The 27,129-nt window shown below is 37.9% G+C and overlaps 1 protein-coding gene and 1 long non-coding RNA gene across 17 annotated transcripts in view; one reads left to right on the forward strand and one right to left on the reverse strand.

The window, feature by feature from the left end:
• The window catches only part of LOC145975871 (uncharacterized), a 322,438-nt gene that overhangs the window by 238,028 nt on the left and 57,281 nt on the right, over positions 1-27,129 (forward strand). The gene's annotated exons all lie outside the window — the stretch shown is intronic.
• Positions 1-27,129, reverse strand: part of LOC145975877 (uncharacterized) — a 277,761-nt gene that overhangs the window by 128,958 nt on the left and 121,674 nt on the right. The window contains exons 1-3 of one of the 7 annotated variants that reach the window (XR_014440117.1): positions 10,685-11,011; positions 9,298-9,604; positions 8,269-8,794 (exon numbers count right to left, since the gene is read on the reverse strand). The exons of 4 other annotated variants lie outside the window; for them this stretch is intronic. This is a non-coding gene — a long non-coding RNA (uncharacterized LOC145975877). Of the gene's footprint in view, positions 1-188; positions 424-8,268; positions 8,795-9,297; positions 9,605-10,684; positions 11,012-27,129 lie in introns of those variants that run through there. 2 more of the 7 variants (XR_014440108.1, XR_014440109.1) reach the window with 2 other exon arrangements.

Below are 27,129 nucleotides of genomic sequence, written 5' to 3' on the forward strand. Positions count from 1 at the left end.
AGCGTCAGCAAATAACGGTTTAAGAAATCACTTTATCGTTATTCTCGCAAAACAGTTACAATGTTCTTTTCATTTCATTTTATAAAATATTGTTACACTGAAAATATATATTTTCTCATTAAATATTTTTTTCTTGTTAATTTATTCAGAGAAAAAAAATGTAATAATCTCTTTTAACGGGAGTCAATAATAGCAGAAAATATCCACAGTTAATTTAAATTACAGTCAGCACATTCTTACCGTGGCTCCATCCGGCCAGCTTCGTCATCTCCTAGTAATTATATACTTAACTTTTTCGCCCTTCGGGACAGAAGGTTATCTCGAATAGTGCACCCCCGAGACATCACTCATTCTTAAAGAAGGGAACGTGGCAGTGACTGGTAGCCGACACCACGATTAAGGATTAAACGGCCGAAACATTTTCTAAAATTTAAAAGAAGCAGTTCTCTTGAAATTAGCAAATTAAATGAATAAGTGGAATTTCGTATTTTTTTGTATCTAATATGTTTCGTAAAACATAGTTTTATAATCATTTTTATAATTTTAAAGTCATGGAAAACAGCCGCGAGCGTACGATATGTTTCAAGTTATCATACAGATATATACACGTTGGTGGAAAAATCGTTAAAAATTTTTCCCCCATAATGTCAAGGGAATGTCAGCCTATACATGCATGGAATAATAATGACGAAAACCACTAGCCAAGATTACGAATGCTCTTCATGGTCTCAATTTGCGAATTCCATCGGCCCTGCACCGCTGTTCATTGTTATCTAGGGATTAATAATACATCGAATACGCCCATTTTCGACATCCCAATATTCGAGGGGTGGATCAGCATACAATACATGCTTATAGACGAAGAGACATCGTCTTATGTCGCGAGAAGATGGGAAAACATCTCCCTTTTAATTTCTTCATGAATTTTCGTCATGATAAAAACGAAAATTGCACTATAATTTCAATATTATCAGAAAATATCAGAAATATTTGAAAATAAATCAACGATAAAATTTTGTAGCATTTGCCGCGATTTCTTTGTATGTAAGATATTGATCTACACAACAGAGAAAGAGAGAGAAATTCTATATTTTCAATTATTTATTTCAATGGAAGAAAAATCAAAACTGATCCGAAAATTTATAATCAAATTAATATCAAGACTTTTTGCATAATAAAATGCAGCTTCAGACAATTTGATATATTTTTTTATTCAACAATATGAAATATCGATCAGTATTATTGATTGAATATCTTGAAACATATCATTGGTCTAGTAAGCATCGTTACAAATGTCAAAGCCCGCAATGTGGGTGCATTAGAAATTAGATTGCGGCACGTGCGTTTTGTGATAGCCACTCATCCGCACTTCTCCTCTGTTCTATAGTTTGAAAGCAATCGTGAACGGCACTAGAAGCGTAAGCACGTAATGCTTAAATCGCCGACTAATTGCGCCGTATGTTACGAATGTATCTTGATATGTTCGAATCGATGTAAAGAATTGTTCTCGCTAGTAATTCCCGATGAGAGAAACAATGAGGAGAACAGCGAGTCCATGGACCGAATAATCAAAGCCATCGCTCCCCCTCTGCCACGCCGCAATCCTGAGAGATATCGCCGGTGCATTAGCAAGTCAGATAAGCGTAGCTCTTCTCAAGAGAAAGAGAAAGTGAAAGAGAGGAGTGCTCAAATAGAGGAGAAGCGTCTCCCTTTCGCCTCGCTTCATTCCCTCTTCCTCACCGTTCCGTAAAGGTGGGTAAAGGCGCGTACATATACATCTAAGCAGCGAAGCTGAGAGAAGGAGAGGGAAGGACAGAGACGACAAAGAGAGAATCGGTGGATTTACGTTTCTTATATATCGCTTGAGGTGCCAACGTTCACCCTCGTCGCGGCAGTACCTTGAGAATTTAAAAGGGGCGGCCGGCTTAGAGGGCTGAGTTTCCTTCCACCGCCGCTTATTTACTCGGGCGCCCAACTTTTTCCATCCATCGATGCCATTAAAAATAAAAGTCGACCGGAGGATCGCGTAAGTGCTTCCCCAATTTGAAGATATTCTCTTTTTATTTGATCTTTTTTCTTATCTCTTTTCTTTCCACCGTTACATTTTCTCACCGACTTACCTTGAATAAAAAATATACCATTCTACGTCTCCTGTCGTGGAATTTCCACGCATCGGACGATTACTCGGAGTTATGTTACCGATAAATTGTCTATATAGATTTCTTACATTTTAAATTGTATCTTCGTCGTCTATCTATATCGTTAATATTTCGGTATTCATTTAATCGCTTCGTTGGGACAAGGATATTTTTCATCTTGCTCGTATTGTCTTGAAAGAAAATCCTCAAAGCGAATCACAAAGAAAATGGAAAACAAATTGCAGTAGATTGCATTACGTGATGAAGTATGCGAAAAGATCGAGATCGAGAATAAAATTCTATTTGTGCAGACAGAGACGCAGAAGAGGACGGAAGGAAAGAATAAGAGTCGGTGCAACTGAAGCCATTGTTTTCCGCAGAAGTGTTTCGGCACCTCTCGGCAAAGAAAGTTTGTACAACTCTCTAAGCTAGCTGCCATTTTCAATAGAACGAACTGCCACGTCTCATCTGTCCTGGGGGACACCCAGGAGTTTCCAACACTCTCTAATACATCTGCATTATTTTTCAATGCGGAACTTTGTATTGCTTTGCAATGCCGGCATATCTCTTAAATAGATTTTCGACGTATTATACTTTGAGATTTAAAATAGAAGTTAAATAAAAATAGTATTTTTTATATATTGAAGAGAGAAAGAAGGAAAGAATCATTCATCGCAAAATTATATCCTGTCGTAATCCCTCATCCTGTAAATAAAAATCCTTCCATGTACAACGTACATTAATTCTAATCATTGTCTCACCTTATTCCGCAACACGACGGTGGCTTTAGGCGTCTCTCGTCATGCAATTTACTCGCTTCACGAGCACCGAAAACATCAGCATGGACCTTTGTTAATTCGCGTGTTATCCATTAAGTGGACAAACAAGAAGCCCGACACACGGTCCGACACATTGGAAGAAACAGCGTCGAGCGACGAAATATGTTAGCGGCTAGACAGCCACCCGGCGGAAAGACGGAAGCAATACGGCGGAAGTTAGAATAGAAGCGGCCATTGTTTTCCACTGGATTGTTCACCAGTCTGAGAAGGGTCGACTTCGTGTCAAACTGCACTTTTTGCGGCTCGCCGCGGCTCTCCGCATCGCGGTGGCCACGTCTGTTACCGTCACGATGCTGCCCATTCGCCTGCTTGCGAATTTCGCGAAATGTTTTTCTCGCTAACCGCTCGTCGACACGCACGTAAAAAGAAATCTCCGCGATATCCTCGGACGGACTTTCCGTGAAAAATTCACGGGTAGATTCGCCCAACGGATCTACTCACAACTGTATACACATTTATTCTCTGCGTGAATAATGCAAGATCTTTTGTTCGCATTTATGGCGTGCGTTGAATATAAATTAAATTTTAGATCAACTAAGCCCTGGTAGTATTCTGATTAAATAATGATAAAATGATAACATTTTAATATATAAAAATATATATAAATTTAATCTTTATAATTATCTTCCTTGAAAATAAAAGAGATATATGAATTTATTAAGATACACGAACGAATAATTAAAAGAGCAATATCGCGTTTTTTATCGACGATAAGGACACGCTGCGAGCACTTCCTCGCGTTATCTCGGGTCTATTCTTCAACTTTGTCCACTCGGTGTGGACTCATTTAAACTTTTTTAACGATTCGTGCAGCGTACATCATTCTGCAAATCCGAGAATTCGCAAAGCGGATTCGAGCAGAGAAGCTAGGACCGACAAGGGCCTTCGATGTTATATAAGTGCGTCTTATGCGCTCGCGCTTTATTAATTATTATGAACATTTGCTGCCTAAACACTCACGAAGAGAACAATGGAGTAATTGTCGGCCGGACTTACCCGGGGATCCTTAAAGCCACCTTAAAGCTCGTACTCGGTGGTCTAAGCTCCTTTGTACTCGTGGTGCACGATAATAAGTCGCCGGTGCGTCTATTGCGGCTGATACTCGAAGCCACGCAGCTTCCAGCAACGCTCTCATGGCACTAAAAGTCATCCCTTTTACTACCTTCCGTTTCATGCGACCGCATGCTGGAAACTGGTCGATGACAGTAGGTAGATAAATAATACAAATGTGCATTTAAAGACGTAATTAGCCGTGAGATTTTGCATACCGCGTTTTTTCAAAGATTTATGACGCGTACCATGTAACACTGCTAATTAGAGTTTGTTGTTTCCATGAAATACTGTTAATTAAGAGTTAAGCACGTTGCCGTGTCTCGGTGTTAAGAAACGTCATTCGTGAAGAAAGATTATCATCTAACTTTTCCTATGCATTCGCGAAGGGAGCTTGGGAGCGCATTTTTTACCAATTTCTATTTTCCACCGCTTAAGCATGATTAGTGTCTCAATATTTTTCCTTTAAGAAAAAATGGCAAAATATATGATAATAGTTTTAATACGTGCTCTCTCTTGAGGAGACTTTAAAATTCCAGGACAATTATTTCCGATCCTCCTGACCTCGCATGCCGGGGCACGAAGGAGGCGTGGAGCGAATCGCACTCAACTTTTCTGAAGTGAAGGGACCCGGTATTGTTTAATCCCCGTCTCCTCGTTACAGCGCGAGCTCTCAACTTTTTCGGACAAGAACTTCGTCTTGTTCATCCTACCTTCTTCCTCGCGCCACCGTCGACATTCTTGTCTCTATCGTTCGTGGATATAAAAGCGGGCGGAAGGAAGCGGGAAGAAAGTTCATATCGAAGCCGCGTACGTGAGCGGAAACGGGAAAGAGAGAAAAAGTGGAAAAGAGAGGTCGGTAGAACGGGGACTTGAACTTGAAAATTCAAGTTTGACGACGTTCATTTGTTTTCTCTGTCAGAAGTTCGCCGTCTAGTGGCACTTTTCCTCGGATCTCGTTAACGATGCCATAGTCGAGAATTCGTTGATAGTTCCCGTAGTCGATTGTGCGCTATAACTCTCCCGGTGTTATCTTAAATTTGCCTCAACAAGTGGATGATACGCAAGAATGCAATTATGAGGCAGATTAATTCTTTATACTACTTTAAAATTAGAATAATGACGTATATGTGTATTTTATATGGCCAAAAGACAGTAGATATATTTTAGCACAAAAAATCGTATTTATTATTTCTACTTTAAAGAATACTATTTCGAATAAATATACAATTACAAAATTCATGCAAAAAATGCGAATTGTGCTCGAATAAATATTTTTATATCTCGAGTTGACGTTATTGTAATTGCATTCAATTGAAAAATTGAGCAAAATATTTTTATTTACTTTTATATACATTTTTATTTTTCGCACATCTTATTTCTTTTATCTAATTTATCTTTATACATATATGTGTAGATGCGAATATGTATATTTCAACTATACACTATGTATGAATAAAAGCGAAATATTTTACAAAGCATGCTTTATCCAACGGCATTTAACGGAAGGGTATTTCGGTGTAGCGCATTTTACTGTAACATTTTTAACATTGATAACCAGCTCAACGAATTGCTCTGTGACGCAGAAGTTCCAAACGAATTATGTAATTTGCCCGCGCCAAAAGCAAAATTGCCGTATACCGAATGCATCCGCGCGTTTAATCGGTTCGATCCTAATACAATGACATGCTCGAATATGAACGTGAAACAATATATTGGTATTTCAGATATTTTATTAAAGTTCCAAACGCGGGCCACGATATCACGCTGCGACCGATGAACGGGATTGGAAGGGAGGTGAGAGGGACGGAATGTGGTCCTGTCGGGGTTCATAGCCCTGTGAGTACGAGTATTATCGATTATTGACTTGGTGGCAAAGGTGGAGGCGATACATCTACCTCGCATTCTCTCGCCACGATCTTCTAGGAAATCCGAGCTTTTGCCGGATAAAATCGGAAGATTTAATTTCAAAATGGAAGAGAGATGTCGTCGAAAATACAAAAGCGTAGAACGCTCTTTCCATTTTCGCTCATTTTGGTTTCGTAGAATGTGTACGCAAACAATAATCTTTAATAAAAATTTACGATCCTATTGTATACGATATTCAAACATATTCACATTATTAACGATAATTTTGTTAGGATAGAATTGCGTTTACAAAAAATTCCACAACATACCTGTGTGTTTTAATTATTTTTCATGTTTGATATTTTGATCCAGACAATTTTATATATATAAATTGAAAAATTTTACCAACAATATTTGCGCGTCAAATTCGCAGAAGCGATCAAAGGGAACCCGTGTTTCTCGAGGCGGAAAATCAATTTATGCCGTCTAACAAATGAAATTAACATCCACGGCGCCAATAGAGCCCGGATAAAAGCCCAAACAGATATCAAATACAATTTCTGTTAAAATAGTTACTTCTTCCGGCTGTCCGTCTGTTCATCTGAGACGAGGCGGCCGGTCTTGAGGGAGTCCATTAATGTCGGATGGCCGGACGGGTACCAGAAGTCCCAGAGGAGCCACAGACGGAAAAAGCGGTGTGGCAGGAGCAGACTGTCGAGCCGACTAAAGAAGAAGCGGCAGCGAAGAAAAAAAGGTGCAATACCGAGAGGACCGGTATTAAACGGATTCTGCGGTCTCGACGTCCGTTGCTTCTCGAATCGCCTGCTCGCGCGCCGCAATCGTTATTTATTACCGAGAGGTTATCAAAAATCGTTCTCGCTAACACCTCGGTCCTTGAATCGATTAAGCTTGTCCACCGCCAAGCGTGCATCCCGATGTCCTCGACGCAAAACGAGAGACGGTGATGTATCGCGTTAATCCATTTCGCGCCAGTCCATTACAGTCATAACGAATTCCCTTGCCGAGATTAGCACTCATACAAAAAAGAGAGAAAAAAAGGAAAACCTATACTTTCCGCTGTTCTTTCTCTCAGCCGCATGTAAATGTCACATCGGAGAGAATCTCCTGTCCGTTCGCGTATCCCATAGTTCTCTTATTTTCTTTTTTTTTTATTCTTTTCGCTCTCTGCCTCCCGGAGGATAACGAACCTCCTGCCTGGTCCCGGCTAACGATGGGCACTTAAAGTTTAATCTACCTAATTAATAGTGCTCGTCTATTACCGGGACGAGTCTCCTCATATTTTCTGACCCTCGTGAGGTATTCCCGCCGGCTATAACCCTCCCCCAAGAGCAAAAAGCGGCCCGGCTAATGCAGGGAAATAGCTGTTTCCTATGTTTTCAACTTTTTTTTTCTGTTTGCTCCTTCACCCTCTGACATTCGCGCCCATTCAATGTGTTTCTTTCCTAGTTGCAGGACTTTAAATACGATCGAATGAAATTCTCGCATTCGCGGAATTGTTGCCGATTGTCCTCAAACGGCTAATCTAATTTCTGCGAGTCGAAACCGGGATTGTAACGTTTAAAAGAAATGAGATGATCTTTTACAGTATCCCAAGAAAGAATTCGGGAAATGTCTGGAGAAACGACTAAAATTTAACAGGCAGTATTGAAAAAAATTAAATAAGTGTATATAAATGTCTTCAGTGGAGCTGTTGTTTTTAAAAAAATTTTTCTGCATTTTTGAGAATTTTTTACTTAAATTTAAAAAAGAGAAGAAAATTATTAATTATCGATTTTCTTCTTTATCGAATTATTCGATATTTAAATTTAAAGGATAATAAATACGAATATCTCTCAATCTATTTTATAATGAAAGTTGATACTATCGAGTGATCAGTCGTCCAATTAGCTCGCATAATAGTAATTCATAAAATGGAACACGTACGTTCGCAATTGAATGAATGTAATTATGTTATTCTCTGTACGGTTTAATGATGCGATAATGATACTTAATGACTTTGTTAATTAATCACATTTAATGAGTTATAATAGCGCTACAAAATAGGCAATGAAAATAATAGAATATTTGAAATCTACAGGCATATGCGCAAAACTAGATTCGCTATTATACGCGCATTATTCGCATTAATTAATTTTCAAACGAAATTATATTAATCAGCACGGTCTCAAGATTGCTGCGAAAAGCGGGTTTTTACAATTATATTTCATAACGTCGAGAAATATATAATATATAGCGAAATTTTATATTTATTACTTGATCATTAAACTTACATAAAAAAATTCTTTAGATAACAAAATTATTAATGACTAAATATTTCGATATTAATTAAAAATCGAAAATTTATTATTAATGTATGTTTTTTTAATGGCAAGTTTGGGAATATATTTAACGCACAATTATAATTAATCTCAACGAGAAATTATAAAGAATATATTTCGCATCTGCATGGAACATCGTATTCGAATCGATTCTCAAATACAAGAAACTTTTTTTTGTGACTGGGTTTATACATTGATTCACATTGTTCCGCGACAGAGGGTGATTTCTTGAAGTCTGCTGGAATGATCGACAGGTCGCGTTAGGATTTCGCCTTATCTCGATGCGCCTTTTCTTTCCTCTCGCGTCAACTTGCGCGCGCGATGCGTGTTTTCTCTCCCCGCTGCCACCCTCGTCGTCTTGTCGATATATCTCATATCGGCAAGCAGAATCATTAATTTCATTTTATCACCGCGCGGGGCTCGAAGCGGCCGGCGCGGTAATGCGTTTTAAATGTAAAACAGGCTAAGGCCTACGGCGTTATCGGGTCGAACTAGCGATAAAATTTGATTCACATTCGTCCGCGCATCTCTTTGCGAATTTTCCAAACAAGACTATTGTTAAATGGCGAATAAGAGAATTCTGAAAGAGAAAAAGAGAAAAATTAAATAAATAATTTCATGAGTGATGAATACGCACTACTTATCTAAATATTTTTTTCAGCTTAATAAAATTAAATATCTTAATTTATTGAGAAATTGGGGAATTTATAATTTGACTTGATGTAGATCTAAAATTTTTCACTAGAACAATATTAATGATATTCAATGTAAAAACTTCTGATGAAGGTTGAATTACGTGAATGGGCAATATAAATAAAAATACTTTAATTCAATGTAAGTGTACGTGATGCTATGTTAAATCATTAAAATATTATATTATTTCTATTGGCAATGAGTAAAAATTCAAATAATGTAATATTAATAACGTACGTTGTATCTTTTACATTGTCTGAAAAACGATTGAAAATCGCGCCGCGAGATGAGAGTTAAATATAATTAATAATGCCTAATACACAATACTAATTTATTACTGGGTCCATTACGCGTCTCATTAGCACGATGATATAAATTATTATCGTGTACCCGAGATATGAAACACACGAACACAGCCGATCGGCTGCAAGAAGGCCTCCGATGCTCATGGAAATGGACGAGACGGGTATCGTCTATCGTTAAGCGGCTCAACTACCACGCCGTCCAAACTTCGTCCTTCCACTCTCCGCGTGCTCTTCTGTCGCGAAGGATAGGACGAGAGCGTTCGTTGTTCTACTTTATGAATATTCTCTTTGTGGGCGTCCCTTGATGCACTCGTTCACTTAGAAAATGTCAGTAAATGCTGCACCTTGCGCTGGTAAATGACCGGCCTCGTACCACAACGAAACGACAACGCCTTAATGGAGAAAGGATTATTTTGCGAATAAATTAATGGATGCTTTGCCGATGCGGACATCGATAAGGTATTACACCCCAAAGAGGATAGTATATCAAGCCTCGCTGTTAATAAATTAATATTGAACATATAACCACGTAATTACAATCATATATAACGATATTCACAAAATACATTAAGTTCAATCAGTTTATTTTTCGATATTTTGCTGAAGAGAATGTAAATTACCTCTTAATATCTACATCTGAATATTATTATAAATATATTATATTGCAATGCGAGAAGAGAGAAATTCTACTTCAATATTTATTGTTATAAAAGCTACATAATTATATATTGATGTAATTGCAACGTTGTTTTGATATTAAATTTTATTAAACTCTTCGTGATCAAAAAAAAATCTTCAATAATCCATTTAATAAAGCACGTCATGCAGTTTTCTCATGGTTAAGAGTATAAAACCATCTTGTTCGGAGAATTCACGAAGAGTTACATTGATTAGATAAACGGAGAAAGGCTCGATAAAGCAATCTGCGCCGGCGTTAATTAGTCATCCGAGACGGTCCAAGGCAATGAATGATTTAGTGAGCCGATCGCGCGCTTCACAAAGAGGTTTCCCATGTTCCGAGTCTCGGTTATGCATATTGCAGGAACGTGCCCGTCATTCAAAATCCTCTCCCCACGATTACGCGGATTGTATTCCCTTTTTAATGCAATATCAACCGACGATAAACGATTTTTTACCGGCGTTGCCATTGTTTCTGGCAAAACTCGCGAGCATAGCTGCTGGCGATCAATTGAATATATAATACCATCGATAATTGACTTTATTATATGCAATATAAAGCGAAATTTTTCAAATTTTATGTTGTCGCAAAAAAAAATATGTATTTTTCCTCACAATTTTCTCTTTATTTTCTCTACATCATTATATTAATTGCTTTTTATTCCATATCGCGCAACAAATCAATATTTTGATAATTATTTTATGTCGCTTTTTGTTTAAACAAATTTACATTGCCATTCTCGGAAAAATTTTAATTGAAAAAAATTTGAAATAATAAGAGGCAAAATTCACACCTGCCAGATACCTAGGCGATCTCGAGCGCCTTTATTTCTCAAGTTCTATCCTTGCCATTTCACTTTCTCGCAAAGTGCAATTTCGCCCCGCACCCTCCCCTCGTCCGTCGCATCGGCAGCCAAGCAGTACCAACAGCATTATGCAAATGAGACGGTTCCGCCAACACGCAAACGTTGGAACCCCATTCGGCGGTATACTACCCCTATCCGTCGCAAAAACCGAGGTTTGGCTTCTGTCGGAACACAGCCCGATAAGGTCCCGACGAAGAAGAAAGCGGCATGGCGACCCCAGGGAGTCTTTGCAGCGTTTCGATTTTTCAAACGGCACCTGGAAAATGAAGGCTTGATAGATATCTCATGAGAATGCCACCTGAGATAGTGCAATTCGACACCCGAGGGATTTCTGTTTTCGCTGCGTCTCGAGGCGTAAGAGCTGACGAGTTTAGTTTAGACGTCTTTTCAGCATTTCCAATTTACTGTCAGAGTATGTTATTTTAATAAAATCACCAGAGTATGTAACTTTAATAAAATCATCCGCTTCAGTAAATTTAATCGTATTACATTATAGTAATATAATAGAACAAGGATACAATTTGACCGATTTCAATCTACGATTTACCTTGGTTAAATTTAAAGCATATGATTTCTCTATTTAACTTCAAGAATTAAACCACGCTTTATATTAAAAGAAAACTGGAAAGCAATTCCGTAAGCTCTATTTTTCCAAATCGAATAAAAACCTACAGAAGCATTAAACAGACATGACATAAAAAGGATATAAAACGATAAATGACCAATCAAAGGCGAAAAAACGCGGCGCTTTTGATGTGTCATATCCAATTACCGATCCGACGTAACAGCTTCGCGCGACTTTTCGAATCACGGACGAAAAGGTTAACCCCTTTCTCATTTCGGGCTATTTCCCGTCGCGTGTTCGTCGTTGCAATTTAATTGCATCCGGCGTCCAATCGCGGAAAACTTTTCGTCGGGAGGATTCCGAGGAGCAGGAGAGACGGGACGCGACGGGGAATTAGAGAGGCTCGATCGAGAGAGGGAGAAGTCGGGAATAGCGCAGCGGAATAAGTGATCGATTCCTTGATAATTACGTTAACGCGGACGTACTGGCGGGCCGATCAGCCGCGAATAACGTAATTACGGAGTCGCATTACTGTACGCACGCGGGAGAATCAGCTGCATCAACGATCCGCTTCGTTCTCTCGCCTCATAGCGCTCTATCTTGTTTTCCGTCCTTTTCGCGACGCGTCCCTCGCGCGAGAACCGTCAATGGATCAAAGTAAGTCAGCTTTGATCAGCGGTTCATTTAATTTACGCGTTACTTTCGCGGTACGTGATCCAACTTGCCCGCACATTATTGGAAACAGAGCGCGGTGATGCGATAAAATATCATATCTATACGTGTCGCAGGCAGTTTACGAACATTTTATTATATAGGAAAAAATCGATATCATTACGTATCAGATAACATTAATGAGCATTATTCGGGCATACGAAATTTTTCACAACATATCTTGATGAAACGCAGATACTACATATATTCGATAACGCGTCCGCGGTCATAACTGTCTGTTATTTTCATTGTAATGAACATTAAACGAAATTGGATTCACAAATTGTGTGATGCGACTCTGTAATATGAAATTTTCCGGAAATCGGCGCTGCGGGAACGGAATTATATCATACACGAATTGACCGACGAAAATCGCTTCAAAATGCATGCATAATTTCATGCGAGATGGTCATTATTTTTACTCGATCTAAATTGGAATGTGTACGTACGGTCGTATCTGGCATGTTTGTAAAACTAAAGTAACTTGGAAAAATAGAGATTGATTGATTTGAAATGCGCGTATAAAGAAACAGGAAACAAACTAAATAAAATGTACCCCATTATTTCGATAAAAACAGAATATATTTTTTTAGTAATTCGAGAAGGAATTCATGTAAAAAGCACCGCAAAGGGAGGAAATCTCTTTATGTCGTGACATTGTTTACATTTCGCCATTTAAACTTTGCTTACAGAAGCATTGTTGCAGTCGGTTGATTAACACTTCAAACGGAAAAACCACAAAATAGCCCATAATGACAGTGTTCGCAGGGAGAGGCAACCAACCGCATGTTCGATAAATCGAGGTCTCGTTAGAGCGGCTTTATACGCGTCACAAAAGGGAAACCGCCCCTTACCTTTGAAACTGACTGTGGAAACGTTACGTATTAGGCATGCGAATACACACACACACATTACACATAATTTGTACCGAGTATACAATTTCACTTTGCTTGAAACATTGTTATTTTGCATCCTTTATTATAAGTTCATAAAAAATGTAAAGGAAAGATTAGATATATTAGTGCTGAATATTCTTTTTCGAAAGAATTTTCAAATATATAGGAAAAATATAATACAAGGTAAAAGGGGTTACGAACAATTATATATTACAGTGGTCAAATAGCTGTAATAACTGTAGAATAAATATATCGGGATAGAATTAAGCGGTTTGCAATGGTTTAATGAACAATCTATTAGTGCGGCCCTCTAATCCGAATTTCGAACGCCGCAAAATTGTGAGCAATTGAAACGTGGATTTCATTGCGGAGAACTATTGTATTTTGAACGCAAACAGTTCAATTTGAGTTAACCAAATGTATAGTTAAACACACATAGAATTAAACATCCTGTTCAAGAGATTATTTGAATAAATGATGTTTTTCGCGAGACGCAATAACAATTTTGTTTATCAACTTCTGCACGGATGCTAATTAAGAATAGATTAATAATTAAGAATAAATAATTAAGAATAGAATATAAGAACGATCCAAGTGTCAAACGACACTGGCGAGCGATCAGAGGATGATCCTTTAATAATATTCACTTGCGTCGAGCGTGGGAAGATCTTTCATATCGCTCGACATTCGAAATAGCCGCGGAATTAAATAACGCGCGAGAAGAGCCCGACGAAATCGATAAATCGTCCTGAAGTGAAGAGGATGACCGGGGAAAGTGGAAGGGGCAGGTGATAGGAAAGGGCCGTCGAGTGGTACACGTTAATGGATAATAGGATATCCGTTACGGTCCCGACCTCCCGAGTCCGTCTCCGGCTTCTATTCAGCCAGGCGTATAAAGATAAACTCGATATCGCGACGCGAAAGAAACCATCCAGTGAGCCATATAATTATTTCGCGTACTCGAGCGCTTTTCGTTCTCGGGACGAATATCGAGTTCGCGCGTCTGAGGATGAGCGAAGGGACTTGATATTAATGAAGCTCGATGTTGGCAATCGGTAAAGCGGTGTCTATATTAGAAAATAACAGAACGGTGATGAAGATGTATTTTCTCTTTTTATGAAAAACTCATTTCTAATGAGTAATGAGTATGATATGAAAGTCGCCTATTTTGTCGAAGAAGTCGGGGAAAAAATTCAGCAAAAAATTAAACATAATACGAATCTATTAAATAAATTTTAAATAAGTTACGAGATGAACTAAAGGAATTAAATTTTCATTTTCTACAATAAAGTGTATAATTATATAATTATATTTTAGCGCAGTAGTATATTTTTTTCTAGTTTAATTCGCTGGGCGATTTTGCATCCGTCCATCTTGTTCGTTATGAATCTCGAAAAGGACGCGTTCAAATAAAATCGATAAATTACAGTTGCTAAAAGAAGATTTCAGCATAGAAATCCTTAATCGTTAAAACTCTCAATCGTGATACATCACTGATGATGTGTTTCGTAAGAGCAGAAGAGTTACGCTACTACTTGGGCTATTTGTACAACGTTCGCTCCGCCTTTTAACTTCCTTGTCCACGTTTCTGCACGTTCGAGGAAGCTTTCTTGGCGAGATCGAAAAGGTCGAAACCGGGCAAATCATGAGCTAAGGAAAATATCAACAGGAAAGAGAGGAAAGGAGAGAAAGAAAGAGGCGCAAGCTGGGCGGCGGCGCATTGAATGCAGTCGCTATCAAAACAGAAGCTAAGTGTTTCGATATTTATCGGTTAGCACTTTGGCCGGTCGTTTCCGTGAATGGCTACAGAATAACGACAGCGTGTAGGGTAGTAACATGCCAGCCGGCAGTGGGTTATATTTTCTCGAGAAGCGCCAACGACAACGGTAGTAGAAACGACTTTGTGAAGGAACAGGCGAGGGAGTAAAGAGAAATAAAGCACCGTAAGGGAAAGAAAGACAGAGAGGGATGAAGGGGAGGAAGAAATCGCGAAATTCAATTTTCCTCCCTGCGCGATTGCTCCGTGCCTCCTTAATCGCCAAAAATATTGGTCCAGCCTTTTTGATACCCATCCACCCGGAATTTTTCCGCTTGCATCTTTCTCGTTGGACAGCATCTCTACCCATCTTTTAAGGCCATCGGTTGGACCGTAGCCAGACACTTTTACGGGGAAATTTACGAGGGCCTTAACGTTGCAAAACGGACCGGGGATGCCGCGGTTTCCTGAGAAAATTACGTGACTTTTACGCTTTTCTACCTTAGCGACGCATGTTTTGGCACAGTAATGTTACGCGACCGTCGTGTCTGAATGGAAATGTCCACGGTTAAAGAACGCTTACGGAGCGTGTTCTTATCTGGTGATTCAAGTGAAAGGACGAGGAACCTGCGGGGACACTCATTCACACCGTTTAATGCTAATCGGTTTGCCAAGGTATCGCGATAAGACACTAGACACGCTAATTTACTGTGGTTCTACGTGTGGCTGGTACATTTTACAAAATAAGTATTCGTCGGCTACGAAAAATACAATGTTTGCTTTTTGTAGTGTTTTTTGTTGTATTGACTACACAAAGTTAACGCAATACTCTGCAATGCTGACGCTTGTGAATATTTAATCTGCTGATAACGTTGTATGTCCAAGAAGAGAAAGCTCTTAAAATCTTTAATATCAACTGTTGTTTTTTTTAAAAATATTTTATTAAAGAGCCGAGATGGATTTAAATAAAATATTAAAAATTTGGTAAAAAGTTATTTATCTTATTGTTAAATAAAATTGTGGCAAAATTATATATTGTCTACGAGATACTCAAGTATAATTTCACTTACTTGAATATGCTAACTTAATAAGCTATTTTGTACTATTTTGTAATATTTTAATGTTGCATTATTTCCGAGATGTAGTGAAAATCAACCAGTCATACGAAGAGAATCATATATTAGAGAGACTACAAATACATGCATACTAATAACATAGCATATTTTACGTGCAAAATTTGTGATCTATAGTGTCTTATCACTTTACAGCAAAAATCATGTGTCATGTCTGCGGTTCATTAATTCGTGCTTTATTGCCAATGGCTTGATTATGTGATATAAAAGCCGCGTGCAGTAAAACCCATCCGACAGCGCCGGTCTTCCCCCAACTGGCATCGTGATTAACGTTTCTTTTACTGCGAATGTAAAGCGCTTTATGGCGACCTACACCGTTATCTCGAAGATCGAGGCTTTATTATGACACCCGGTAGCAGGGAAAGAGGGGAGGCCACTGAGAGAGAACCGGCGACGGAGGAAGAACAGTCGTTTGAGGGGCGGCGGATATACCGGGCAGATATACCGGGTATCCCGCCCGAGGGAACATTAGTCCTGGGAACCAGGAAACATGGGAATCATGCGGTACCTGCCGTACTATCCTCCCTCCATCTCCCGACAGGGCCGTAGCGAATCCCGCGAGTACCCCCGAGGGCTATCGGCTGCCGCTGTCCGGTCCACCCTTTCAACCGCGGCTAACAGTTGCGGCTGTTTCGATAAAACGAGAGAGTTGCCTAAAGTGTTCGGCTAGCCGTTCACTATGTTGCCTAGAAACTGTAAAGTGAAAAAAAGAGTTAACCGTCGCGATCTTTGACACTTTCGATCACGCGAAAAAGCATTCCACCTGAGGAATTAAAATTTCAATTTTTCTACGCTTATTTATGTGCCATGAGATTTTAATGTTGTAATATATTACTGATACTTTTTTATCTTAAAGTAAATTTTATATTTATTGTTATGATTAATATAATTCCATGCAAAGAAGAAATATAAAAGTATCTTAGAAATTCTGTTTTTAGTAAAAAATAATGTTAATAATTTGAATATACATGAAATCGATCTAATCAACAATAAGATACGTGAAAAGACGCTGACAAGCAATAGCACGTCTAGTTTCACGAGTAAAATATAGATAGGGGAAAAACTTAAAGTCGACCGAGGAGTAAATGCACTCGCTACTTCATGGCAACGACACGTGCGGACCGTCACGGAGACCTTCGCCAGCACACTTTTTTCGTTCGTTCTCTTCCTTCTTTCCTCTTTCCCACTACCACTCTTCTTCTCGTTTCTCTTCTGAACTTGGCATGCAGACACGCGCGCAGTGACTATTAATACACCATTAAAGTTCCATCGGGCGCACTATCTCGGGAACATTAAAAGATGCAAGATGTAAACGTTCCTCATTAAAAATGTATGATTCCATTCTTTTTCCTCGTATTTCACGTAGTGTCTTTCGCACGCCACGTTTTTATTCGGAGGATTTATATAGATCATTTAAAATAGAATAAATTCTTAACTGCATTTAAATTACGTAGCTATTAAAAAAGAAGCTAATAAAATTACGCAGATTTTAAACGTTAAACTCTACGTTAAATTACACAGATTTTGAACAGATTTTTTTTTCGAATCTGTTTAAAATATATGAAATTTCTATATGTGACTATTAATTTGGACGACTACTGTCAGCCTTTCATGCTACAAATTGCAACCGATTCTAAGTACTACACTGCATGCATGTTTGGTCTAATCTATGTGTCGCTTGTGCTTTGTATGGCGATGTTACCATTGGACGCGAACTTAATCTCCAGGAGTAGCCCGTTTCGTTGGCGGCAGATAATATCAGCTCGAAACACAGGTCGGATAAGAAACAATACGCGTTTGGAGGATACGTTACGGTGTCTGATCGTATAGAGAGGAGGTAAGGCCGGGCCGGCAGGAAGATAGTGGTAAGGGGAGCTCGCGATATGAACGTTTATCAATGATAAACAGTACGCGCGAGCGCCCGGCCCCGACACAACAAGGATCGTTGGTATACTACACCGATCGGGACTCGGAGGGCCAGGAGGGGACTCTGAATGTACGGCTATGCCCGTTGGCGTTATGCCACGAGGCACGCGACCCCGCCATGCGCGTAAATATGAACCGCTTTATGCACTTGCCCTGCCTGCCATCAACCCCTACCCTGTCGCACGATCTATGCTACTCGAGCGAGAACGAGCGAGCGATTGCAAACAGGTCGGACATCTCATTTTGATACGATATGATGGAACACAATCGATGAAAAATTGAGTAGAGACGCGGGATAATGGAGAAGAACATGCGTTCTAAAAAGCGAAAAACAAAAGACGACCTCCGTTAACCTGACATTCCTATCATGAGAAATTAAAATCAAATGAATAATTAAATACTAATTTATTGTTAACTTGTTTAATTTTCATTTAGGATTTATGTTGTGCTTGTGAAATAAATTTAAAAAATAATCGAAAAAACGTCTAAAGTCATATAATAGTGCATGTCATATATAAAAAAAATTATATAAAAAAATTAACAATAAATTAACTCTTAATTATATCTGAATTTGACTTATCGTGAAGATGTCAAAAAGAGGTTAATGAAGATTATTAATTCTGCCGTCAGCTGATCTCAGCCGATGCGCATATAATCAGTCTGTATCAACCATGATATCCAGCTAGCTGAAAATATCAACTTACATATTTAATGATCCGCTGCACTTGCTTGCAGTTTACATTGGTAACTTGAATAATTTAAAATGTCCAAAGTCGACTGCAGGATAAAAAAAATATACAAAATGCTTGGCAAGATAATTCACATCGAATTTCAATGAAATTATGACGTTAAATTCTGATGTAATTGATGCGCTTGGAAATATTTAAAAGCATCGATATAAAGTTACTGAGTTGAAACTAAAGAGTCAAATAGACATTATCTCAATATCATTTCGGCTTTATTTCAATAAAGCACTTTTGTGACAATCCACGATTACGAGATAATATTCTTGGAGAGAAAAAAAGAATCCATCTTCTTCTTCCTTCGTATTAAGACAATAAACTACGAAGGGCGAGTGATTCTTTATTTCCTTTTCGACATCGTTAAGAGAAGGTCGAGCCTATATCGCGCGACCTAGCTCTTTCAGAGCGATTGAACGATTTGAATTAACGGTTTTCCGAAAAGAGGAGTGGGGACACAGACCGAGAGATGGTTTTTATCGGATCTGATACGCGAGAGTGGCTGATGTCCCGGAATAAGGCGAGACTATAAACTAGGAGCCGCGAACAAATCAATGTGAGCTATTCAGTCTGAAGCGACGATAGGAAAAGAAAGACGGAAACGAGAGTTCGCTTTGCAATTCTACGTGAATACTGTACGCTATCAATTTGATCGTCAAAAGGAATTTCCGCGCTCTATTCATGTCATAGAGCATGGAAATGAAGTAGTTTACACGCCTCGGCTTTTCGCGAAACCTCGCGATTTCACATAAAAATCTATAAATTCTTCATAGCTTTAGGCGAATCTGCGCTGAAGAATTTTTCAATTAATAAAGCTAAAGAAGAGACAATTAATTTCACGTTTAAATTTAATTTAGATGTGTGGATGATTTAGGATCTTTGAAACTTAATTTTAATAATAAATTCTGCAACGAATTTATTAAATATTATTTTTCCTGAAATCTATCAAATTTTAAATTATCAAAATTAAACTTTTGGATCTTTTCAGAGTTTTTCTTGAACTTTAATTGTCAACATATAAACAAAAATAGAATCTTCTGTATATATCAACCATATAGAAGAGATAGAAACTTGTTATTACTAAAAATATGGTATCGAGTGGGAGAAAGAATAACAGGTAAGAATAACGAAAGCAATGAAATATCGAAGGAGCAGCGACTTCATAAGAATCGCAAGTGAGCTATAGATCGTGTGAAATCAGTGAAAGTATTGCGGGTTCGCTTTCCTAGAATTTAAAAGCAGCGGAGAAGCGAGGAGAAACGATCGCTTCTACGGATGAAAATTTCCGGGACTTTGGATGGTTCTTGAAATGGGATGAGGATTTTCTATGGAAAAGATTTTTCATAAAAACCTGGACGAAAGTCTGCGTCTGACAGTCCACGCTGCCGCGCTTGGACAGCGGAAGTCCGTGAATTGAAAGCTCGTACGCTACTAGAAAGAGAGAGGGACAGAGCTGTTGAAGCTGTTGATATCTACGAGATGCAGGAAGTTCCTCTCGAAAACTCTGAGTTTCGTAGTTGAACGACGGTGAGTACTAAGTAAACGAGAAATAATTGAAAAGTAATATGATCGAAGAAATAATTGTAAAGCTAAGCTCATGGACAAAATTAATATAATTTAAAAAATAGAGAAACACATTATAATAAAATGATGATGAATTTATATTATAATTTACGCTATTTTCTCATTTTTTATAACATAAAATATGATATAAGCTGAATTCTCTCTCTTCCTCTCTTTTTAGATTTAAAATTTTTCCTCTTGAGATAAAATAAAATAAATATTATTATATTTTATCGATAAGTTTGTAACAAAAAAATTCTATTTTTTCTCTTTATATTAATTCTATCTATTTGTGAAATATTATCAGTATGCTTTTGTATTTCCATCGTTGAATATTTATCATTGGATCGAAACATAAGATGACTTCTTATATCTTGCAAATTAACTTCACTCTTATCATTGAGCGCATCCAAATGAATAATTTAAATAAGAAACACAATAAAAGAAATAGAAAAATCATGAACTCATTCATCGTGTATGGATTAACTCCTGAGTCAGAGAAAAAACATTCTAAGACGTTCGACTCTAGTAGAATCGCCTAGCACGAAGGGAAGGATATGGAGGGAATCAGCTTGAGTGGACAGGGGATGAGTTTACAAGCGAGATAGTCGGAGGTAGGACAAGTCGGTTTATCAGGTCTCGCCCGGCGGAGCCATTGAATGAACAGCCGTTTAGACCAGGCGGCGTATTGTCGAACCAGACATCACGAAAATTCGAGTGCACCCTTTCTTACATTCTCTCCCCTTCCCGATTGCCCTCCTCCTTCTTTCGATTCGTAGTTTCTTCTTGCTACGTGCTCCAGCGAAGGTCCAAGTCGGCGACACGTGGAGATGCTTTAGACGCTCACCTCATCGTCGTCGTCGTCGTCGTAGTCTCGCAAACGAAGAGTCTCATGCATTTTTGATAAATGCCGCCGTCTTATGTTATACTATTGCGACATCCTGCCTTTCGGAGCGTACGCCACGGCTCTAAAATGTACGTGACGGTGGCTCTTGAAGAGTCTCGATGGATTCTTGAATGCTGTTAGGGACCGTCTGGCTCGTGTATATCGTCATAGCAATTGCAATTGCTCTTAAAGGAACCAGGACTTATGATAAAATAGATCATGTAATGTTTTACGTTGATATTTTCTAAAACATATACGCAATATGTACATACATGTGTATCGTCTTCATTTCTAGATATTATGTATTTTAAAATAATATACTAATTATTTCCAACATAAAAATTTAGAATTTTGTAACAATTCGTTTTAATTTCAGAGATGCAATCGAAATAGCGTTTCGAGAGAGAAGTACATTTCAAAGATTTAATGCAGGCAGGATTGCAGAGAAGATTGAATTCAAAGCTCGGCTATAAAAAGGCGCGGATGTGGAACGACTTACGTGGAAAGTTTTTCAGTGGTCTTAAAGTAGTCGTTTTCTCGCTGATCTTAATATTATCATACTTAATTCGGCTAACAAAGTGAAATTATTATATATTTTCTTGTTTTTTAATGTTAAAAATGCTAATATTTTTGCTTAATCTGCAAGCATAAACAAAATTTACGACACTTTCCATAAATTTAATCCGCGTATGCATGAGTCAGTATTTTCTGTAACGAACATTTTATACATTTTCCTTGGTACAAATAAAATTAATAAATGATCCGTTTTTGGTTCTGATTATAATGTGCACGAGTTGAAGAGCGCGGAGAATCGAGAGATGAGTCGATCAAGCGCATTTATTGATATTTTCGATACATTAATTAATAAAATTATAGCATTAAACAACGTATACGATATTGATAATAATATAATAATGTATTAATATATATTATATCAATACATTATATTCGTAACATATTCTTTTATGATTTAATGAGATTTAAAACATTATTATAGAAAAACTACTTTTGGTATAAATTAAAAATCCTGTAAAATTTTTTATTAATTTCAATCTAATAATAGGATATATTCTTTTTTTTACAGAAAAATTGATTCTTAACAAACGATATTTGGTAATATAATAATGTATTAATATATTATATCAAAACATTATATTCCTAACATATTCTTTTATGATTTAATGAGACTCAAAACATTATTACGGAAAAACTACTTTTGGTATAAATTAAAAAATCCTGCAAAATTTTTTATTAATTTTAATCTAATAATAGGATATATTCCTTACAGAAAAATTGATTCCTAACAAATTGACGAATCGAAATGCAGACTGTACGATAGGATGGTTGACAGATTTTGCGAGGTGCTAATTAAGACGCGCCGAAATCGATAACGAATGAAATATGATGGGCGTCATCGTCGAGTAATCCAATGTTTTACACGTGTCCGTGCACCAGCAGGAGACACGGATACGGGACGATATCCCTGCGCCGCGTAATGCAATTTGTCCGCGTAGCGAATTACGAGAGAGCGTCGCGAGAGTACGTGTACTCATGTACTCATACGTACGTGTCTACGTATGTGTATGCGCGTGGGGGTTGAAAATTTTTTCGGAGGCCACTCGAGGATCAAGCCCCCTTTATTAAGTGTAGTCTGGACGACGAAGGGGTAGAGTGAGCGCGTTGCCAAAATTTCCAGCAATTTTTCATCCCCCTTTTTGCCGAAACGAACGAATGAAGAGAATGAGATAGACCTCTGCAACCCTAACGTGCGTAACGTCGCGCACGCATGTACGCAGCCGGCGGAAAGGAAGGTCGAGTAATAAATGGAACGAAGGTGCGGACGCGCATCTACTTTTCAATTCGGGAGCCTTCCGGGGTCAATAAGTGTCGACGGATGATGTACCGTGCTCCTGCCTGATGTAATAAGGAGTACCAGTATTCACGGTGCGAAAGAGGGCGATGCCGACGTCGCATCGACCGGTCACGTCCGACAAAATTCCGTTATAAGGTGCGATCTAACAAAAATTGCAATGCTTTTTAGAGAAATACATTTTTGAATATATCTATTAGTACGGGAGAATTATTTTATATTGAATATAGATTTGTGAGCACAAAAATTGATAATCTTAAAAATTGGAAAAATATATAGTTTGAAGATTTTATATTTCTATTTTTTTTTTTATTATAATGTGAATGTAAAGAACTTCATATTTGTAACGTATTAAATTTATGATTTTGAAAACAGATTGACATTTTATGCGGTCGTTACTCCGAATAACATTAATTAGCTATAAATTGATGCGATCTAAATATGAGAACATCATTCAATTAAATTTCATGCTTTTCCAGAACGATAAGATAAGATGAGGACATGATGTAACGAGTTTCTCGCGATTTCTACTCCGTTTAACCGTGTAGATATGCGTCGCCAACGAAGAGCATGATTAAAATTACTTGCAAGAGGGAAAGACTTTTAATATAAATTCATACTTGCTGGCGTAATGAATTATTCAGGACGCAATTTAGAAAAACAAATGGCGAAATAGCGCGCATTCGCGGTCGTGCTTCACCCAGCCATAAGAAGCCGGCGCCGGCGGCTGCGTCAAGATTAACGGAAAAAGTAAGAGGAATAATGCAGGACGTACTAAATTTTTCCCGTTTCAATTCGCGATTTGTTACTGCGCAGAAACGGATGCTGGAATTTGTGTACTTTTAATAGTACGATGTCTCGGTACTTTTCTACAATTATTTTTCTCGAATGTGTTGAATCGATTCGTAACCATATCATCCCTAAACATATACAGGGTATTTCTTAATAAGTGTGAAAAATTTTAAGAGATGATTCTTTGTCGAAAATTAAGAGGGGTTTTTCATATAAACATATACTCCTACATCCCTCCCTGTGGAGTTACACTCTTCCAAAAATGGGGGTAAAAATTAGATTTTTATTTTTTTCTCAAATTTGGATCAAGTTAAAGAAATGAAATTAGGTGAATATTTTTTATTAGTAAAAAGCTTATTTATTAATATTTTTTTCAGTCTCCCGTATTGTTATAAGGGGCTGAAACTAGCAATCTCTATTCAATTTTTTATTAGAATTTTTTAATGAGTCGGAATATGATCATCTAAAAATATGCATTAAAAAGTTTGATTTATTTAGAAACTTTTTTATTTCTTTTATTTTTTTCATAAAATCAATAGTTTTCAAGAAAAAAAATACGTTATCGTGCACAGCACGATGCTAAATAGCATAGGTTTCGAATTACGAAAAGTTAAATTTTAAAATAAAAAATAAAATTAGAGTAAATGTTGGGAAAATTGGAACAAAAACAAAATTACAAAAACCTAAAAAATAAAAACCTAATTTTTACTCCCATTTTTGGAGGAGTGTAACTCCACAGGAAGAGATGTAGGAATATATGTTTATATGAAAAACCCTCTTTAATTTTCGACAAAGAATCATCTAAAATTTTTACTTATTAAGAAACACTATATATATATATATATATATATATATATATATATATATATATATATATAATTTTTAAGTTCCATATGTGAGTGCGATACATTTCTCTACAATCATGTGTTATACCCTATATTTTTTCCGATACTACTATTCGTGCGCGCAAGTTTCAAGTTTTCGCTTTCCCGAGCGCAATTACGTGTTTCACGCCTAACGTTTCCGGCTGTCGTAAGTTTCTTTCTTTCATGGCAATTTTACCGTCGTCGTCATGATCTGACAAGCTGCCGTCCAGCTGTTGCAACACGCGACGGCGGGGCAGAGGAACTCTCTTTAACGGTCGATGATAAATCCCACCTGCTAACATTTCGTTGATGAAATCACTTTGCCAAGGCGACGAAATGCGAAGATTATTCAGCGTCTCCTCTCCCCTCGACTTTTGTGGACAGAGGCCTCGGTGAGGACAGGTCGCGACGTGTACTCGAAACAAGTTGATTGTATCCCGAGACGCTCATATGTACGCACCGGACTGACTACCCGTCCGAAACACGAAAGTGCACTCCGACGAATTACAACTCAGCCAAGCGTCATTAAAAGCGTTGCTTGCTTCGCTTATTAAGAGTTATGATTGCACGAGATACTTATTAACTTACTCCTACACTTGTGCCTGTTGAATCCATGCATATCATTACAATGTTGATCCCTGGTTGGCTCGAATTCCTCTTAGAGCCGCTTACGACAATGTGAATTAATTAATTTGAGTATTAATTTTGATTAGATAAATCTTCCTTTGCTTATACAATATATTATTAAAATTATAATATAAAAAAGAAAGAAATAAATGAGTCAGAATGGAATTAACTCGAGTTACAAACGTGAAAGAATCCTAATGAAAAAATTACGAGAGAATTCTATTATTTTTTACATTCTTGTTAATATCGCTTTAATTCGCTCATTACTCAATTATAATAAAAGCGTGTATTTTTAATTGATTCTACTATTTTATACATCTATTTAATTGCGTGAAATCTATAGTAAATAATTTATAATTCGCACACATCGGAAAGACACATGCTTCTGATAATATTATTTCAGCAGTCCATTATTTTAAAATTAAATGAGACATTGGATAAAATGTATGTGATACAAATACTTCAGTGCAATTTGCAAAGTCGTGCCATTCCATTTGACGTTCCGCGACGCCTTTCATTTCTTCTTCCTCATCTTCATTTCGTTGCAAAGGGAAATCTTGGCTCCCTTCGATGCTTCGTAATGCTCACGTCCGGAACACTTTGGCAGTTTAACGAGACAGTTGCCCGTGGTTGATCTACGTTTAGATATTTTTCTCATCAGCGTTCATCCCAGTATATGGCGCACCACCGCGGAGTCGAATCGGTAGCATCGGGATTGAAGCAAGGAGGACGTTGTCTAGGGTGGACGTGACAGCGAAGGGAGAGGGAGAGACATATTTTTCTTGAAATTTGTCGCGGCTATCTGCCTAAAGGGATCTACCCTCGTGTATAATTCCCAGCTGGAGAAGCTGCAAATCTCGACTCTTCTATCTCTCATTCCTCCCTGCACTTCCCGCCTATCCTGAGCCGCTACTGGAAGCTGATATAAACGTTCAAGTCTTCCGCGCTTACGCGCAGCGAGAGAGGAAGAGATAGGGGAGGCAGGTGGATTTACGCGCAAATCGTACAGTGACTTAAGCCCAAGATCTCTGGAGTCCTCATGATGAAATACAGCGAAGGAAATGCTTAAACTCGCGTTCTTGAACTTTAATTAGCTGAAGACATTCCGTATCCCCGCAAAATAAATTCTAAATTAAGATATTTTCAAAATGCAAGTCATATATTTCGGTCCATATTTCAAACTTAAAACCGCTGTTTAATAAGTCAAAACTTTAATAAGTCACTGTAAATATTAGGTGATATGTATACATTTAACACACACAAATATCCTTATTTATTTACAATAGTTTCTAAGAGAAAAATTATTAGTAAGGATAATTTTTTTCCTACTGTAAAAATATATTTCAAGAAGCCAATCCTTGAGCTTTCGACACACATGGACTCTTTGGTAATAGACCTTGACAAAGTGCGCAGAGCCACTCCTCCGAACTGAAATCCACCCTTAAGACGCGCGTGCAATTTTAGTGGCAACGCTTTCTACTCGCGAAGCTTTATATACGAGTGCGCACCCTTCGCTTGGTCTACAAATCTTCCTGACTTCGCTTAACGCGCGTTAGGGCTATCCGTGCGAGGCGTGTCGCCGAGGAAGTAAACGCACGGCCGATTGTCGCAGATGCCTAAGACGGATTTAACGACTCGCTCGGCTCGTTGGAGCAGGGATTACGCACAGCGGCTCGTACATACATGTCCTCAGGCACGTTTATTCGGTGGAATTAACGCCGATAACGATCGTCGTAACTTGGCGGTGAACGCGTGCTTTAACGCGATAAGGGGTTGCAATTCGTCTTTTAATGGAATACGAAATGTCGTAGACGCGATGTTGATTCTGAAGCGCGATTTTGATTAATCTAGATCTAATTTGTTATCAATTAAGATGTTATTGAATGTTAATTGCAATATTTTGTAAAGGATCGAAATATCATTGCAACGTAAAACGAAATTATCGCACAATTAGAGTTTTTCGCAGAGTTATAATTCAGTTAATTGAATAAAATTGTATAATTAATATTAAAAAAATCACTGATAATCCATCTGATTATCAA

The sequence above is a fragment of the Camponotus vicinus genome, unplaced genomic scaffold, assembly GCF_025532165.1.
Source record: "Camponotus vicinus isolate PSW18456_S1 unplaced genomic scaffold, iyCamVici1.0 SCAF_8, whole genome shotgun sequence".
NCBI lineage: Eukaryota > Metazoa > Arthropoda > Insecta > Hymenoptera > Formicidae > Camponotus > Camponotus vicinus.